The 19,065-nt window shown below is 38.4% G+C and overlaps 1 protein-coding gene across 2 annotated transcripts in view; it reads right to left on the reverse strand.

Moving 5' to 3' along the window:
- DHRSX (dehydrogenase/reductase X-linked) overlaps positions 1–19,065 on the reverse strand; it is a 154,411-nt gene that overhangs the window by 91,308 nt on the left and 44,038 nt on the right. The gene's annotated exons all lie outside the window — the stretch shown is intronic.

A 19,065-nucleotide genomic window follows, 5' to 3' on the forward strand; every position in this document is an offset into this window, starting at 1 on the left:
AAAAAAAAATATAACAATACAAAGAAGAGTATGTAGGCTTTTAAATTAAGGTTTTGTACCACTTTCTAGATAAATAATAGATAAATGTACCATATTAAAGTATAACTCAGTTGTTGCTGGTCCTATGCTTAGAAGAGGGAAAAAAAAAAAATGAGGTTGGGTGAGACCGGAAGCTTATGTCACGGTGACACGATGGTCAATCTCGGGGCTCTGAGACTGCCGCCGAAATTCCAGATGCAGCATGGTCCAACTGGACCTAAACCGTCCCGAAGAGATGGTAATAGGAAGGGGCATATCCTGCCGATCCCAGGGAAACCCGCAAAGTCTCTGGTGATCCAGGAACAGCCCTTTTGCCAGCAGCTAGGAAGCAGCCATTAAGGCTGGCAAAACTGCTGACAGCTTCGGAAGTGAAAGTGCAGGAGAGAGAGTGTCGTTCATGGTGAGATTTTTACCTTTTTTCTGATTTATGAGAACTAATTTAAAATAAAGACTGATGAGAGAGAGTAAGCAGCGAATATAAGGCTACAGTCAAAGTGATTTTTTTTTCCTTTTTATTGTTGGAAGCCTGACTAGATTTTCTAATCAGAGCAGTGTTAAATGGAGCGGGATTATTTCTTTTCCGTTTTCCTGCCTTTTACTTTTTGGACCGTTTTTTTAACTAAGTTCTATTGTTCCACTGTTTAGGAGTATTTTTTTATATACTGTGTTTCTCATTTGGCTTTTTCTTTTTTCTTTTCTCTTAATAAGGCACAGAACGCAATACAGAGAGGGAAAGTTTTGGATAAGTAACACTGCCACCTAGAGGCTTTGAAACTTTGTTTCTATTTTTTGTCTGAATGAATGTTTGGAAAAGGTTGCTCTCCAAGGTTACTGGCTCAGCCAGGACTGATAGGAGAAGCGTTATTTACACAGGTGCTCACTCTGAAATTTTCAGTCCTTGAAATTCTGCCTGGACAGAATAGATAACAACTGTAAGAGTAAGTCTGGAGTGATCTTGAAAGGCTTTCATTCTATAAAAGTTTTGAATTTATTTTTCTTTTGTTTAGAGAGCTTTAACTTTACAAGGAGCCTTGAAACTATTTCTTTTTCTTTTTGCTGGTGGCAGTGTTTACTTCTTTTTGCTGTGAAGCTGGGTTCCGTATCTGGTTGTTTTCAATTTTTTTTTTAAATTGGATTATAGCATAGAAAAGATTGAAGATTTTTATTCTCTTTTATGGGTTTTTGTTTTTTCTTTTTCCTTTTCACATTTTTGATAGTAGATTTACCTACTCTCTCAGTTTTGCTTTCTTGTTTTACTCTTGGCTTTATTTTTTACAGAATCTTCTTCCCTTTTTATAATCCACTTTTTATAAAATGGATTATAATATAGAAAAATTTGAAGATGAGTGAAATAATAATAACCACTTCACTAGCAGGATGATAAAGATCAATACAGACAATGTTACAACAGGAAAAAGAAAAGGGAGAGAAGGCAGTTACCTTAGAGATGATTATGCAAGGAATTCAGAATTTGCAAGTAAAAACAGATACCATTGAAAAGAGAACAGAAAACATGGAAAAAAGAATTGAGACAACAGAACAACAAATGGGACACACTGAACAACAGAGAACATAGAACAAAAAACAGTTAAAGCTGATGAAAAAATTGATAGTATTCAACAAATACTGAATATGAAGATAGAAATATCTTCATACTGAAATATGAAGATAGACTACAAAAATATGAAGAAAAGGGTCACCAAAGAGAGAAGAAAATTGGGGAGATTGATAATAGACTGAGTGTGGTTGAAAAAGATAATAGAAAGGTCAGAATTTTTTCTAAGTTTCCAAAACATAAAAGAAGAAAAAGGTGAAAACCTGTTACAAATAATGATAGAAATCTTGACAAATGTCCTCGAGTTAACCCAAGAGAAGATGGCCAATGCTATAGATGAAGCATTTCGAGTTTATACAAGATATGCAGCGAGAAATTATTTGCCAAGGGAAGTTCATGTAAGGTTTACCAAGAAAGCAATTAGGATGCAAATACTTCAAAAAGCAAGATAGAAAACTGGAGTACAAAGACAAGGAGATTGTAGTTTTGAAGCAAATACCAAGTAGAGTGAGAGAATCGAGAAGAGAATATCAATTTTTGACTAAAATTCTACTCAAAAAAGGTGTTAATGGTTGATACCAGAAGGTTTAATGTTTATATGGCAAGGACAAAGATATAGAATAGATTCAATTGAAAAAGCAGAAGCATTTTTCAAAGAACATCTCAGAGGGAAGACTGAGGAGACTGGACATAAAGAATCGGTGAAAGAATCACGAGCAGTGGCTTCAGCTTCAACTGGAAAAAAAGAAGGAGCAGTAGGTGGGATCGAGATAGTAGAAGGTGCTGTAGGTGGCGTGGATATTAGAGATCTACAAGAACCTAGAGCCACCAGAACAATAAATCCTATGTATAAAACATAAATATGGAAGAGAAGAAAATGATCTCAATTAACATAAATGGACTTAATTCAGCAAATAAAAGAAAATATTTCACAAACTAGGGAAATTAAAATTGGATATAATTTGTCTACAAGAAGTGCATATTCAAAAGCAACATGAATACTTATAAAAGCAACCAAAGCTGGGGAAAACGTTTACTTCATTGGCAACCGGTAAGAAAAGAGGAGTGATCCTTTATATTAAAGATACAATCCCAGTGGAACAAATTTATACAGATGACGATGGAAGAATTTTGATGGTGGAAATTATGGACAATAATAAGAAAATGCTCCTAATAGCAATCTATGCGCCTAATGATAAGCAAGATGAATTCTACAGAAAATTACACAGGAAAATAATGGATTTGGATTACTTAAATATTTGTATGATGGAAGATTTTAATAGAATTGTACATAAGAATTTGTATGACTGCGCATGTGTAGGACCTGGATGGCTGCCTGGCTTCTCACTCGATAGAAGCCGGCGAGACGAAAGAAGATCTTAGAAGAGCCTCCGGAGTCCGTGACAACTTTGACATAAGGTCCTGGAAGGGCTGTATTTCGCGGATCGAGTGGGGACTGGCATTTGAACATCAGCCGTCTCCGGTCGCTTTCCTAGCTGTGGATCTACCGAGGCCTGGAACTGGAACTGGAACTGCTGCGTGGCGCAGAGGAGAGATGGCGGCGCCGCTCTGTTGAACACTGCGTTTTAAATCTTGGATGCTTGCCTTTGATTCTATCTGAGCGGCTGCTTTTCCAACTGGAGTTGAACTCTGTTTTTTTAATTTCATCTATGTGGTGAGCAGTGAGCAAGGGGGATTGGGAGATCTGTTCGATTGAGACCATCTGGAACGGAGTTCTGTGGGATTGGCGGATTCGGCGGCTGGCTGCGCGTACCGCCGCCGTGGCCGTACCCCCACCCAATGCCTTGCTCGCCCGTTCTTGCCTCTCCTCTCGCCCCTCTCCTCTCGCCCCTGCGCCCCTGTCGGGTTCCGGCGACCCTGAGTGATCGTGCTGCTCGGAGCGGAGAAGATGGCGGTGCCGTGCTGACATCGCCCATTGCTGAGTCTGTGAGAGGCCTGGATGCCTCCCCCTCCTTTTTTTCCATCGCAGCCTTTCGGATACCACTCCTGTCCCTCTCCATTACCAGCAAGCCTTACCATCTCCCTACCCAGCATTGACTCTCCTTCGCCTCGGCTGGGGCCATCTGCTCTGCTTATTCTATCTGCTCTCCCTCTAACTGTTTGCTGCCTGCCATAGCTCCAGTTAATTAGTTAGATATATAGGTATAGGTTTAGGTTTATAGTTATAGATAGTTTAGGCATAGATTAGATATAGATTTAGGTATAAGTACTGGAGACTGTCTGTGGGTGCTCTCGGCCTTGGGGCAGGGCTAGTGGAGACCGGGGTTGGGGTCGTGGCTAGGGTTGGGGGTAGAGTTAGTGTGGGGGCCAGGGCTAGGCTACGCTCGGGTTATGATTAGGATTAGGCTGGTGTAGGGTTAGAATGGGTGAGCTTAGTTTGGGTTGGTGTTAGTTTTGGTTTAGGCTTAAAATTAGGATTAGCTTTAGGTTAGGATTAGGTTTAGTAGTAGGATAATTAAGGTTGGAATAGGGTTAGGAGTGGTAGATGATGACAGCCGTAGGGGTCAGGACTTGGCTCTGTAGGAATTGGCGCCCTTTATCCCGTCTTCTGGAGCAGCTCGGGCCAGTCCCAGACGTTGGCTCCACAGACTCCCCCCCCCCCCCGGATTCTGGACCCTGCTCAATCTTAGGGGAAGGAGAAGAACTACCCCCCGACACGGGGGCCATAAATTGCTTGTTGGATCCGGAGGGCTCAGGACTGGAAAGCTACTGTGTACCAATACCGGACCCTTATCCCGTGCCCTCTCCGCTTACAGCCACTTTATATGCTACTGACTTTGGACCTGTGGCCTGGGAAGCTCTTCTAGGACTCAGAGGAGGGGAGAAAAGCGGAGCAGCTCGCCCTCCATCTGCACACCATTGTCTTACATCACACTAGCGCAGTGCTCCGCGAATTTTTTAGGAATTTAGTGTGAATGATATGCTTGGTTGATGTTTGCACCCACTTTTTTTTAAATTCATACTGTTGTATTTTCTGTGTTTAACTTATTTTGTGGGGACTGCATGGGTGAGTGGCTGCGTGTGTATGAGAGGGTTGAGAGTATTGCCTGGTGTCTCCTCCACTGAGTGCCACTGCAGAAGTGGTAGGGGCCCAGACTTACTTCCCGTCCCAGAATGAGTGTTAAGGATTGCCTGCTGGATGGTGCGGGAGCTGTGGGAGGGGTTATGGGGTCTACAGTAGCGGGGGAGGGCCAGAGCATTATGGTCACTATGGGGAGGGGCAGGTATGATGGGAACTTCAGGGCTAGCCATTACCGGGGAAGGAGGGTTCGCTACATCACAGAGATCCCTCCTTCCGGCCCTGTTAGTTCCACTCCAGGGCCAGGTGACGAGAATTGTCAGGGCCCTGGTCTCAGGCTGTTGTTGCTAAATGCCAGGTCTGTGGTTCACAAAGCTCCCCTCGTCCGGGACCTAATTTTAGATGAGGGGGTAGACCTGGCATGTATTACTGAGACCTGGCTGGGCCCAGAGGGAGGAGTCCCCTTCACTGAAATGTGCCCAGAAGGTTTTCAGGTGCTTCATCAGCCGCGACCTCAGGGAAGGGGTGGGGGAGTGGCTGTCATCGTCCGAGGGTCCTTAGTTCCTCGTAGGATCCCTGCTCCGGAGTTTGTCGGGTGTGAGTCCCTGTTGATGAAGCTGGACCTTGGTGGTCAAGTGGGTCTGTTGCTAACGTACCTACCTCCCAACAGCGTTGCAACAGCCCTCCCCTCGCTCCTCGAGTCAGTAGCCGAGTTGGCGGTGGAGTTCCCCAGGCTTATGGTTCTGGGGGCTTTCAACCTGCCTACACTTGGTGAACGCTCTGATGGGGCACAGGAGTTCATGGCTTCCACGACAGCCATGGACTTGACCCAAGTAATTCGAGGTTCGACTCATTCAGCGGGTCACACACTTGACCTTGTATTTCTTTCGGAGCAGTGGAGATGTGATCTAGAGTTGAAGGGCATTAAAACCTTGCCCTTGTCATGGTCCGATCATTTCCTGCTGAGGCTTGACTTTCGGAAGCCAATCCCCTACTGTAGGAAGGAGGAACCGATTAGGTGGTTCCGCCCCAGGCGCCTGATGGACCCAATGGGGTTTCAGATGGCGCTTAGAGAAATACCTGACACTATCGTCCACAATCCGGCGGAGTCCTTAGTCGCTGCCTGGAATACAGCGGCGGTGGGGGCTCTAAACCGGATTGCGCCTTTGCGACCTCTCCGAGGCGGCGGATCCAGGAGGGCTCCTTGGTTCACCGAGGAACTCCGGGAGATGAAGCGCCAAAAGAGACGCCTAGAGCACCGCTGGAGGGCCAGTAAATCTGAGTCAGACCGAGCACTGATGAGAGCCTTTATTAGAGCCTATCTCATGGCAATACGGGCGGCGAAATGTTCACATTTTGCCACCTTATTGCATCCGCCGAATTGCGCCCAGCCGCCTTGTTTAGAATAACCCGCTCCCTCTTGAAAGGGAGGGATGCGGGTGACCCTCTACAGGGTAGAGCTGAGGAATTTGTTCAGTATTTGACGGATAAAGTCGCTCGGATTCGGGCAGAGCTGGACTCCAATTGCACGATACCAGCCGAGGTACCGGGGGAGGGTCTTGAGCATGCTTTATGGATTGAGTTTCAACGGGCTTCTCCTGATGAAGTGGACAAGGCCATGGGAGCGGTGTGTGCCTCCACTTGTATACTGGACCCGTGTCCCTCCTGGCTGGTCTCGACCAGCAGGGAGGTGACACGCGGCTGGATCCAGACGATTGTGAACACCTCTCTCCAGGAGGGAATCTTCCCACCCCTCCTAAAGGATGCGGTGGTGAGACCCCTCCTGAAGAAACCGTCTCTGGACCCAGCCATTTTGAGCAACTATCATCCAGTCTCCAACATTCCCTTTGTAGGGAAGGTTGTTGAGAAAGTGGTGGCCTCGCAACTCCGATGGTCCCTGGATGAAGCTGATTATCTAGACTCTTTTCAGTTGGGTTTCAGGCCTGGTTACAGCACGGAAACTGCTTTGGTCGCGCTGATCGATGATCTCTGGCAGGCCAGGGATAGGGGTCACCCCTCTATCCTTGTGCTTCTTGACCTCTCAGCGGCCTTCGATACCATCGACCATGGTATCCTTCTGCGACGGTTGCGAGAGGTGGGGGTGGGAGGCACCGTTTTGCGGTGGTTCTCCTCCTACCTCTCGGAAAGGTCACAGTCGATGTTGGTTGGAGGGCAGAGATCGACCCCAAGGCCCCTCAAGTATGGGGTGCCGCAGGGTTCAGTCCTGTCCCCCCTCCTATTTAACATCTACATGAAGCCGCTGGGTGAGATCATACGCCGGCACGGGATTAAGTACCACCAATACGCAGATGACACACAGTTGTATCTGTCCGCCCCGTGCCAACTCAGTGAAGCAGTAGAAGTGATGTGCCAGTGCCTGGAGGCTGTTAGGGTCTGGATGGGAGCAAACAAGTTGGCACTCAATCCAGACAAGACCGAGTGGCTTCTGATGCTCCCTCCCAAAGATTGTCTAACTGTTCCATCTCTCAGGCTGGGGGGCGAAATTATACGCCCCTCAGAGAGGGTTCACAACTTGGGAGTCCTCCTGGACCCACAGCTGACTCTAGAACACCATCTGTCGGCTGTGACCAGGGGGACCTTTGCCCAGGTCCGCCTGGTGCACCAATTGCGACCCTACCTGGATCGGGAGGCCCTTCAGACAGTCACTCATGCCCTTGTGACCTCAAGACTGGATTATTGTAATGCGCTCTACATGGGGCTGCCCTTGAAGAGTGTTCAAAGACTCCAATTAGTCCAGAATGCAGCTGCGCGAGCGATTGTGGGTGCACCAAGGTACACCCACGTCACACCTATCCTCCGCGAGCTGCACTGGCTACCTATTAGTCTCCGAATCCACTTCAAGGTGGTGGTCGCTACCTATAAAGCCCTACATGGCATCGGACCTGGGTACCTGAGAGACCGCCTCCTGCCGATTACCTCTCTCAGACCAATTAGATCGCACAGGTTAGGTCTCCTCCGGATTCCATCTGCCAGCCAATGTCGGCTGGCGACTCCCCGGGGGAGAGCCTTCTCTGTTGCAGCTCCGGCCCTCTGGAACGAGCTCCCTGTTGAGATCCGGACCCTTACTACCCTCCCGGCCTTCCTCAAAGCCACCAAGTCCTGGCTGTTCCAGCAGGCTGGGGGGAGCTGAGAAGCATCTACCTCCACGGAAATTGTGCATGTTGGTTTTGTTTTTAATATGTTGTCTTTGTCTCGTTCCCCCCTTTCCCTTGTCTTTTGTGAGCCTCCCGGAGTCCTCCGGGAGTGGGCGGCATACAAGACAAATAAATAAATAAATAAATAAATAAATAAATAAATAAATAAATAATAAGGAGTATAACTCACAAAAAAACAACAAATAAAAAGATACTCCCTAAATCCTTTTTTAAAACGATCAATGAGACAGGTTTAAAGGATGTTTGGAGAGAGAGAAATCCTACTAAAAACAGACATTTATCTTATTCTAGAATCGATATGATATGGGTAGCGACTGAATCGGCCTATAACATACAGGAAATTGAGATTGAAACAAGTACTTGGGCAGACCACAACCCAATGATAATTAAATGGAAAGGACAAAGAAAAAGATCTAGGTGGACAACATTATATTAAAAGAGAAAGACTTTGTACAGAAAATGAAAAAGGAATTGGCCTTTTTCTTTAAAGAAAACAGAAAAGAGTAGATATCAATGCAGAACCTCTGGGACACAATGAAGGCCTATATCAGAGGCCTGATAATTGACTATACAAGGAAGAGAAATATAAAGAAAAGACAAACACTTAAAGGACTTGACAATGAATATAAGGGTCTTGAAAAATAACTACAAAACTCCCCACAAAAGAAGGACATTAAAGTAAGAATGTATATGATTAAACACAAAATTGGGTTAATGGAAAAAGGAATTATCCCAAAAAATTAGGAGTGCTAAACACAATTACTTTGAAAATGCTAATAAACCAGGCAGATGGATGGCATACAAACTGAGAAACTGAGACTCAAAGAAGATATTGCAGTTAATGGATGATTAAGGACAAACTTGTTATGGGAATGAAGAAAAGGAAAAAAATATACAAGATTACTACTGTAAACTATATGACCATGAGAATACAGAAGAGGCAGGAGTGAAACAATACTTACAGGAAGCCAACTTACCCCCGATACCCAAAGAAACTGTAAAAATGCTAGAAGGCAAAATAACTATGATGGAGCTAAACAAAGCACTTAAAAACAAAAGAACAGGAAGGCCCAGGTCCGGATGGGCTACCAGTGGAATTTTCTAAGACCCTTGTCTCTCCCATTATTAGAAGTCATGAATGAGGGGATGTCAGAGAGGAGAATACCCATAACATTGTCAGAAGCATGTATTGCACTTTTACCAAAGGAGGCTGATTTACTACAAATTAAGAATTACAGATCAATCTCCCTGTTAAATTCAGATTATACTGTAAATTATTTGCTTCAATATTGACAGAAAGACTTAAAAAATACTTAAGTGGTTTCATTCATTCTGATCAAAATGGGTTTCTGCCAAAGAGACAATTAAAGATAATATGAGGATAATCTTAGACACTTTGGAATATTATGAGGCACATCCTGAAAAACAATTGGTATTGATGTTTTTGGATGCTCAGAAGGCATTTGACAACATGAATTGGTCCTTTATGCTGTTACAACTGGAACAGATGGGCTTTGGTGAGAAATTTACTCAAGCCATACAAACTATTTATTATAAACAATCAGCTAAGATAATGATAAATGGAGATCTGACAGAGTCCATTGAAATAAAGAAAGGGACGAGACAAGGCTGCCCATTATCACCATTACTTTTTGTCTTAATGTTAGAAGTTTTAAATAGAAAGATCAGAGAAGGAAAAGAAATAAAAGGAATGAAAATCCAAAAGGAAGAATACAAGCTACAAGCATTCGCAGATAACTTGGTCTTCATTCTAGAGGATCCATTAGAAACAGCACCTAAATTGATAGAAAGAATAGAAGAATATGGAAAAGTAGCAGGATTAAAAATAAATAAAGACAAAATGAAGATTTTGATAAAGAATATGTCAACAAGACAAAAAAGAGAGTTGGCAGAAATCTTGGAGATACAAGTTACAAACAAGGTTAAATATTTGGGGATATATTTAACAGCAAGATGCAGCAGTCTCAAAGACAATAATTATTATAAACTCAAACAACAGATCGCAATGGACCTGAAGAAAGGGAAAATCTACAACTTATGATGATAGGGAGAATATCTACAATTAAAATGAACATTCTACCTAGAATTTTATATCTGTTCCACATGATTCTAATTAGACTAAGGAAGAAATATTTTGATGACTTAAATAAAATAGTGTTGAAGTGGCAGGAGGGGAGAGCAAGAATAAAATTAAAATTGTTACAAGATGCAAGAACAAGAGGAGGATTGGGCCTTCCCAATTGGGAACTATATCACCAGGCAGCAAGTTTGATGTGGGTTAAAGAATGGATAACACTAAGGAATACCAGATTATTGATTCTTGAAGGACATGATTTATTGGTAGGATGGCATGTCTTTTTATGGTACAAGGGAACTAAAACACGGGTGTATTTTAGAAAACGTTACCTACGGGAGAATTTGCTACTAAATTGGGAGAAGATTAAAAGACAATATTATTTAAAAATTCCAGTCTGGCTATCAACTATTGAAGCCTTTTCATACGCAATTATGTACAAAAAAACCCAGATATAGTGAAATATTGAATGCAGAGGGTGAACTTAAATCTATGCAAGATCTGGAAAAGGAAGGTATAAAGATGAACTGGTTTTCATATGTGCAAATACAATCTAGATATGACAAGGACCGTAAAGAGGAAGGTTTTTATGATAAAATGACTGAGTTAGATAAAATTTGGATGGGTACTGATGAAAAAGTAATTTAAAAACTTCATGGACATTTACTAGAAGTTAAATTAGAACAACAACAAGTTAAAGGAACTATGATAGCTTGGGGGGAAAATTTTGGGCATGGGATTGAATTAAAGAAGTGGCAGAAATTGTGGTCCCAAAATTACAAAATGACAATGTCAATAGCATATAAAGAAAATTTGTATAAGATGTTTTACAGGTGGCATCTTCCCTGACAAGAATAGCAAGAATGTTCAAGAATAAATCAGAAAAGTGTTGGAAATGTCATCAGACACCGGATTCATATTACCATATGTGGTGGACTTGCGCAGAAGCTAAAATATATTGGACTAAGATCTACACATGGTTGGAGAAAATGACACAAAAACGTATAGACTTTAAACCAGAGACTTTTTTATTGGGAATTAAACCAGAAATATATAATAGAGACTTGAAATAATTGATTGTAAATGTTTTAACAGCAGCTAGAATTGTATTTGCAAAAAAATGGAAATATGAGAAAATACCAACGCAGGATGAAATTATTCAAAAAATTATGGAATGTGCGGAAATGAGTAAATTGACATTTGAAATTAGAGAAGATGAACAATTTTACAAGGTTTGGGATTTGTTTTCTCAATGGTTAGGTAAAAAATCATGGTAATGGAAAAAGTGGGAGAACCTTTTATATTTTAAGAATAATAGAATGATATATGCAATATAAGGGTTTAGCACTGTTAAACAGATTAGAACGATGTAATGGAATGATGTTGTATGTACGATTTCAATATATAGAATATTTTGTTTAAAATGTAGGAATAATTGGAGTTGAACTATTGATGCAAAATGATGCTGTATGTATGTATGTATTCAATATTTAGAATATCATGTTTAAAATTAAGGAATAATAATTACAGTTGAAAAATTGACATATAACAATAATGTACTTATATTTATCTAATGAACAATTTGTGATTCAATATATAATTTTAAGTGGTGACCATGGAAAGGACACACAAAATCTTGCAACCAAATAACACACTATATGAAATGGAAGAAGGTTGTATATGTTTTTTGTTCGTTTTTGTTTGTTTAAAAATAAAAAAAATTTTTAAAAAAGAATGAGGTTGGGTATCAAGTTAAAAACCTGACATTGTAAAAAAAATATTGCACTACTACTAAAAAACAACAAATGCAGTTCAATGAGACCTGATCAAAACTATCGTAGACTAATTGTTGCCCATGGCATTATTCAACAAGGGTGGGCATAAGTTGTGGTGCATTATTTGCAAAAAAATAAAGGTACCTAAATAAATGTTTGCATAAATATACACAACATAGGCAACGTATATTAAAATTCTTGCTCAACCTGTATATACATTTTCAGGAACAGCAGAAAAAAACTGACAAAGAAATAGTAATAAAAGTGGAACATCTCCCTAGAAAATTGAAATCTGGAAGCAAAAATTGTATAGTTCATGTTCAATATATTTCAAAAATACAAAGATTCATACTCAGGCAAACAAGCCATTTCAAAATAGAATTCTAGCTTAATCAGAACCACTTATAAGGGAATGTAGAAAGAAATGAATTATAACAATAGCATATTTTAATGATATGAAGAACAATAAAATATCAAAAGTATAATTTTTCATCTAATTTAATCTGCCGGTTTCTCCATTATTTGCAAATTAAAACCATAAATGTGATAGATACCATAAAGACATAAATGTTAGAATGAAGAATAGAAAACACATTCAAGACAGTACTCCACAGCTGAATTTCAAAAACATCTACATTGTCTGTCCTACTTTTAAGTTGAAAAGTGGAGAAGTAAGGATTCATGAATTATTTTGCTATTAAATGGAGTACCATTCTTTTCTTCAGATATTCATTACATTCACCTTGCTATACTGTATACTAATTTTATAAATAAAATGCATATTTTATCATGTAAATATATTTTTGCATCAAAGATTAAAATTTACAACTATATTAATCAGAATTATTCTGCTGTTGCCTAAATTTCCATATAATGCTTTACATATTTCAGTACATTTTTCCTTGTGATAAATTTGCTAACCAACCAAACAAAATATGTGCCAGTATTAAACATAGGCAACTTAAAGAAATTTTGTAGGGCACCTCAAAGTCAGAGACAGGTAAGGTTTAATGCAATATAAAATATGAAAAAGATCTGCTTTTATGGAATCTAAGAACTGTGTGGAGTAAAAGAAAATATAAGTGTGTTTATTTATTTAAATATTTATACAGCTATCCATCTATAAGACAACCAGACAGCTCACAATAGTAAAGTCATGAAAAAGTGGAAACTATGAAACAAAAACTGTTCCAACAAAGCCATCCAGAGGTTTCCACCTTACTTAACCCGATCCCTGGGGAAAGAACCAGTTCTTTTATGTCCTTCCAGAAGGCTAAAAGAGCGCTTTAGAAAGGATGTGCATTCTAGGCCTCTTTAGATATCCATATTTAAGCAAGGGACCTGGAATCTGTCCACAATACCTGTTTGGTGGAGGGGGCAAATACCCCCAGTGAGATGCAGCCTAGCAAATAACCTGGACCCTTGCCATTCACAAGTTTAAATGTGACAAGCAGGAGAAAAACTGGGATCCAGGAAAGCTAATGTGATGGATCTATGGATTGAGGAGAGGGAGCAGGGGGAAGAGAAAGAGAGAGAGGGAGGGAAGGAGGGAGGGAGGTAGAGAGAGAGAGAGAGAGGGAGGGAGGGAGGGAGGGAGGGAGGGAGGGAGGGAGGGAGAGAGAAAGACTTATTCTGCCCTTTTGTTGTAATAGCTTATTTTCTATTCTTTCTCCAACTGGGCTACTAATGGCAGCTGGCCTTTTGGTTCCCAAGCTCCCTGCTTGCCAGCTCTAGTCGTCATAGAGGAAAAACTGGGAGATAAATATAGCATCTCTTGATAGAAAGTCTTACACTGTAAACAAAAGCATTCAATATAAGATTTATTTTTTAAAAAGCTCCTGAAAGATGAAGAGTCATTAGGTTTATGATATATTGTTCATAAAGCTCCTGCTAGCATTGAAGGATAACTTATGAAAGCAAGCACAGATTTTGAGTGTTCAGTTTCATTTTTTGTACTAAATAAGACTTTTCAACCCAATTAAATGTAATTAGTATCTACAAAAGGTAATAGGGAGGCTTGATTTATTATATTCCATTATTGTTTGTACATCTTTAATGTGTTGTAACGTACACAGGGTCTCTTGATTCAGCAGGTCTAAAACTAAAAGCTAAATTGTGCTAAATGAGTAAAAGCAAATGTACTAAATGGCATCATGTACTAAAATGAAGATATTTGAGAATTAGTTTACTGTAACTGTTGTTCAGTCACTTGTGATTTTGTAATCTGGTGGATTCCATTTTGCCAATACTTCCCCTGCCTTCACAAAATGTCCAAAAATATTTTAACTTCATGAAGAGTCCTTGATGGTTTCTGAGCTTGGTTGTTTTCTTGCAGTCATTTCATTACCAAACTAGGTTAACATCTTCAGTGCTACTAAGGAATGGGATTTACTCAGGGATCCTAATATGGGTGCCCACCAACTAGAATTATTTTTAATTATTTCAGGGAGAACACTGGGAACATTTTAACCTTGAAGGATCAAGCCAATATAGATTGTATAGTATTGTAACAGGAGGCAAATAAGGAGTTGGGTCCAGATTAATCTGACTCTCATTGAAATCTCAAATTGAATCTGTTACAACCCTCTAAATTATTCCTCCCAAGCATGAATTGGTATTTAGTTAATTGAGGGAGGGAGTGGTTTTCCTAGTCCTCTAGTCTAGTTATATGCCGAAAAAGGAATGTATCTTTCATACTAACTGATTGAATTAATTTGTCCAGGACTCCTTCAATGTCACATCTTTCTTTATATTAAAAAGGTATTATACTAAGCCTTTAAATATTCCATCAAACCATTTTTTTTATTTTTTATAATCTTATTTCTGGACTAAAGCTAAAGTCCATTGATAAGAACTGTTTTCAGGTTGGCAGTTAAAGTTTCAAACCAATACAAATATGATCTTTGGGGTTTATTTCTAAAAAGTATAAATGAATTTCCAAAGTTTCTGGGGGTAGATCTTAAATTTTAGTAGATAAGGTCTACTAAGTGAAATCATGGTGAAATCATGTTTTTAAAGATTATCCAGTTTCTTGTGGTTTACACAAACAAAAAAATCTTTCTTCAATCAATGAAGAAGAAGAAAACAATGTTTGGAATTCCTTTATCTTTTCTCTTGTCCATCAGATGTTAAAGGTATGATTCAGAAGCTGCTGTTTCTTCTGAATCCAGTATGTATATATGGTATCAAGGAACACTGCACTAAAATACTAGTTCAGAAGAAGAATTCTATCAGTTCTTTCAAAATTAGTACTTTCTGAATATGGATTATAATTGCCATTATTTTCAGTTAGTCTAAAGATTTATCATTTTAATTCAGTTAACTAATTTTATTCCTTTTGTACTTTCTTTGGAAAGTAGACCAATTAAATGATCAGAAATAAATACAATAATTTATATTACAAAGATATGGTGCTATTAACGTCTACTTGTTTCATAATTAGAATACAGCATCATCTAGGATACAGGATCCCAATCAGGACAGGATGTTTCTATGCAAATATACATTATCCAGAATTCCAGGACCCCGATGTTACATAAAAAGTATTTGTCATATGTAGCATGAATAGAATATAGCCATGAGTCTGATCTTGTCCAAGCAATTTGCAACAATCTCTATTTCCATTTTGCTAGCCTCTCATAATAATAATCCTCTTTTAACACATATACTTAAGAAGTATCTTTTTCATCCTTATTCGATCCATTTTCAATTACATCTATTTACTGATAGATCTCCATTTACACTGCAAATTAAAAAAAAACAGACATATGGTGCTTTTCTAAAAAAAACTTTCAATTTGTTTGTTTGTTGTACAGAACAAGCATCTAGTATAATCATAACCAACAGATGCAGATCAAACAAGTCAGCCAGCAAATTGACATTCCCATTCAGTTCTGTTTAAAAAGAGTCATGGATATGAAATCAAATCTTTTCACTTTTTCGGTCTAAGTAAAGGAAAAAATTAATATCCAAATAGTGTAGTGGGTACATTAAAGAAAGGAACATCAATGCAAGATTTTTATCTGATCTTTCTTCTTTTCCATCAGTTGTTACAGAGTGAATTATTCATTGAAGTCTTCTTTAATTTCTTAATAGTCTTTTCAGACTACATAGTGTACATTAATAATTATTACTGATCATTAAAAACTCTTGTGCATTTAGTTTCATACTGGTATAGTTTAAACCAGGGGTAGTCAACCTTTTTATACCTACCGCCCACTTTTGTATCTCTGTTAGCAGTAAAATTTTCGGAACCGCCCACCTGTTCCACAGTAATGGTGATTTATAAAGTAGGAAAGTAACTTTACTTTATAAAATTTACAAAGCAGAGTTACAGCAAACCCCCACCGGCCACCATGAAAGCTGGAACACCCACTAGTGGGCGGTAGGGACCAGATTGACTACCACTGGTTTAAACTAAATTACTAAAATCTCTACCAAAATGTGAAAAAATGAGTGGTCATTTACTAATGCAGTTTGTTTTGAATTCATTCAATTTCTTTTAATAAGTGTATACATTCTTATCTTCAATATTGAGCAATGTTATTAAAATTAAAAATGGCACCATCTTGAAACCACACTTGAAATTGGTTTGGGAATCATGTTTCTTTAACAAATGTATTGTTATCAATTATAATCCTTTTGCAATCCAATAACAGAAAAATAAATGTAGCAACTTTTTCATGAAGATATGTTGTTATAAAATAATGCAAAATATTATACCTTCAAGTCACTTATCACACAATAAATGAACTTTAGCAAGATTTTTTTTTATTTCAAGGATTATAAAAATGATTAGTAATCAGGGCCTATATTATTTTAATTTTAGCTGCACAAAACCACTAATAACCTTGATGGAATTTTTTTTTCAGTTTGCTCCCTAGCCAATGACTAAATAAGCACTTTGCTACTAGAATTCCATCCCCCCCCCCTTTTTTTGAGCAATTTCTACTAACAAAACATAAGCAGTTCTATTGAACTGATACACTTGGCCAATAAAACAAATAAATGAATAGCATACTGTATAACGAAGTGTTAGTATCTACAATGGAAACTTTCTAGTATGATTATATCAACTCTTTATACAACAAAGGGAATATTTGTATAACTTTTTTGTAACATATTCTTTGTATTTAACTATAGTCATTTGAGATTTTTTGAGCAGGTAAAATGTCATTATTTTGCTAATCTACAATGTGTCACTAGGGAAAGAGGATTAAAACAGCATTTTCCAAGCTATAATATAGGCCTAAATACAAAAGCTTTAGAAGATAGGTGATGTAATTTATTGTCTATTAGATGATAAAACTTGTTATCATTATATAGTAAAAATAAAAATCAGGAAAAAATGTTTTCTCAGACCAGTTATTTCTTTCAAAATAAACGTCTTAAAGAACAAAAAAAAATTCAGAGAAAGATGGAATAACAATTCAATAATCATCTTAATACTTAAATTCTAATGCTTAAGACCTTATTTCTTGACTAAACTGTCAAAACACAGATAAGTGAATTTATAAATGTTATTTTAAAAATCACAATTAGTGGAAGAGGAGCCAACGTCAAGAGGATATGGACGTGCAGTCTCGATGCTCCGAGACCGCAGCCAATACTTTTGCCACTGGGTGGTCCAATAGGACCTAAACCGTCCTCAAGAGACAGTGAACAGGAAGAATATGTCTTGCTGACCTCAGGGACATCACAAAGTCCCTGATCGATGCAAGAGAAGTTCTTCAAGCCAGCAACAAAAAATCCAGCCAAGGCTGACGAAGTCGGGGCGGCTCCAAAATGGAAGGATATGGAAAGAGAAAGTATTCCCAGCTGGTGAGGAACTTTTACTGTTTTAAAAAGAGACTGCCTATAAAAAAACTTAAAATTAATTTAAATTGGAGAACAGAAGAATCAAGTGGCGGAATTAAATTTGGAATGGTTTTGGACAGTGGTTATCTTACTTTTTAAATGCTATCTTCATGGATGGAATTTATGCAAGACTTTTAAAATGAATGGATTAAGTTTGCGTCTTCTATTTTTTCTTTTATTATTCTCTATAATCTATGGTCTAAAATTTCCCTCTTTCATTACTGTGGGTGTTCTTCTAACCCCTTTTAAAAATTGGACTCTTTTTTCTAACTTGAAATACAAAAAAGATACAAAAAGAAATAAGGAAATTTGCAACAATAACACTGCTACTCGAAGGCTGGAAGGTTTGTGTATTGGAAATGGAACACTTTTTTTCTTCACTGATTGTTTTGGCTTGGCACTACAAGGTCTCACTGCTTGGTTATAGAGAGTGATAAGAAGGGAAGCATATAGATGTCCCTTTGAAGTATATCTTTAACCAGAGGAAAGTGAAAACAAAAGATTTTTGTGAATCTATGCTTAATTTTATTAACCTTCCAAGCTAGAGCAGCTGTGTTTGTTAGCTAGAGATAATGGCACAATTTCAAAAGCAAACAGAAATCTTAAGCTTGCAAAAGATATTTTCAGAAATACAGAAATTATCAAATACATATGAGAGGATAGAGAAGAAGCTGGAAGATTTAGAGCATATAACAGACAAAATATGATGAAGAAGTTGAAGATATTTATCAAATGGAAAATGCAGTGGTTAAAATCCAAAAAATCTTAGTGGAAAATGAATATAAAGAGATTACATTTGCTGGTGATTGGTTTGTCTCTGAAAATGGAAAATGGAAAGAATGGAATACTGAAAGAGGAATTAAATGGAGGGGAAATTTATCCCAGAGGGCAAGATACAGAAGAAAAAAAACAAAGAATCTATGGATTTAAAGAGAGAAAATTTATTAGCAATAGCATCGATAACACTGACAATCAAAGTTAAGCTGACTAAGGAAACAGAAGAAGGGCATCAAGATTACATGAGAGATCTTATAAGCAAGGAGTTGCTAAGAGGAGTCCATACAAAGTTGTTCAAGGAGATGATTAGAGGACTGGCACCACAAATGGCAGAAGATATGAGACTGTTTTGCGATTGGAAAGATATAGGTTGATAGATGAAAGAATATAATTTAAAACTAGTTAAACTTAGTGAAATTTATTGACAATTATCAAAATAATTGATAATGTTACTAATGTATACAATGTGTAGTGTTATGATGAGTATTATTGGACATGAATATTTGAATGGTACCCATGTAAGGAAGATTAGAAATCCCTTTGGATTATATATAAAGGTTAATAAAAAAGAACCAAGTTGGATACAGTTAAAGTTTTGAATCATGTTATGATTCAGGATATAAACAAATAAAGGAGGGATAAGAATAACAACGTATATATAGATATGGGTATAACATAAGGAAACTGGGTGTAAATTTTAAACAGTGATTTGAAAAGGAGGATTAGAAAACTTTATTATTAAATATTATGAA

The sequence above is a fragment of the Thamnophis sirtalis genome, unplaced genomic scaffold, assembly GCF_051295495.1.
Source record: "Thamnophis sirtalis isolate CommonGarterSnake01/CBP01778 unplaced genomic scaffold, rThaSir2_p1.2 scaffold_12, whole genome shotgun sequence".
NCBI lineage: Eukaryota > Metazoa > Chordata > Lepidosauria > Squamata > Natricidae > Thamnophis > Thamnophis sirtalis.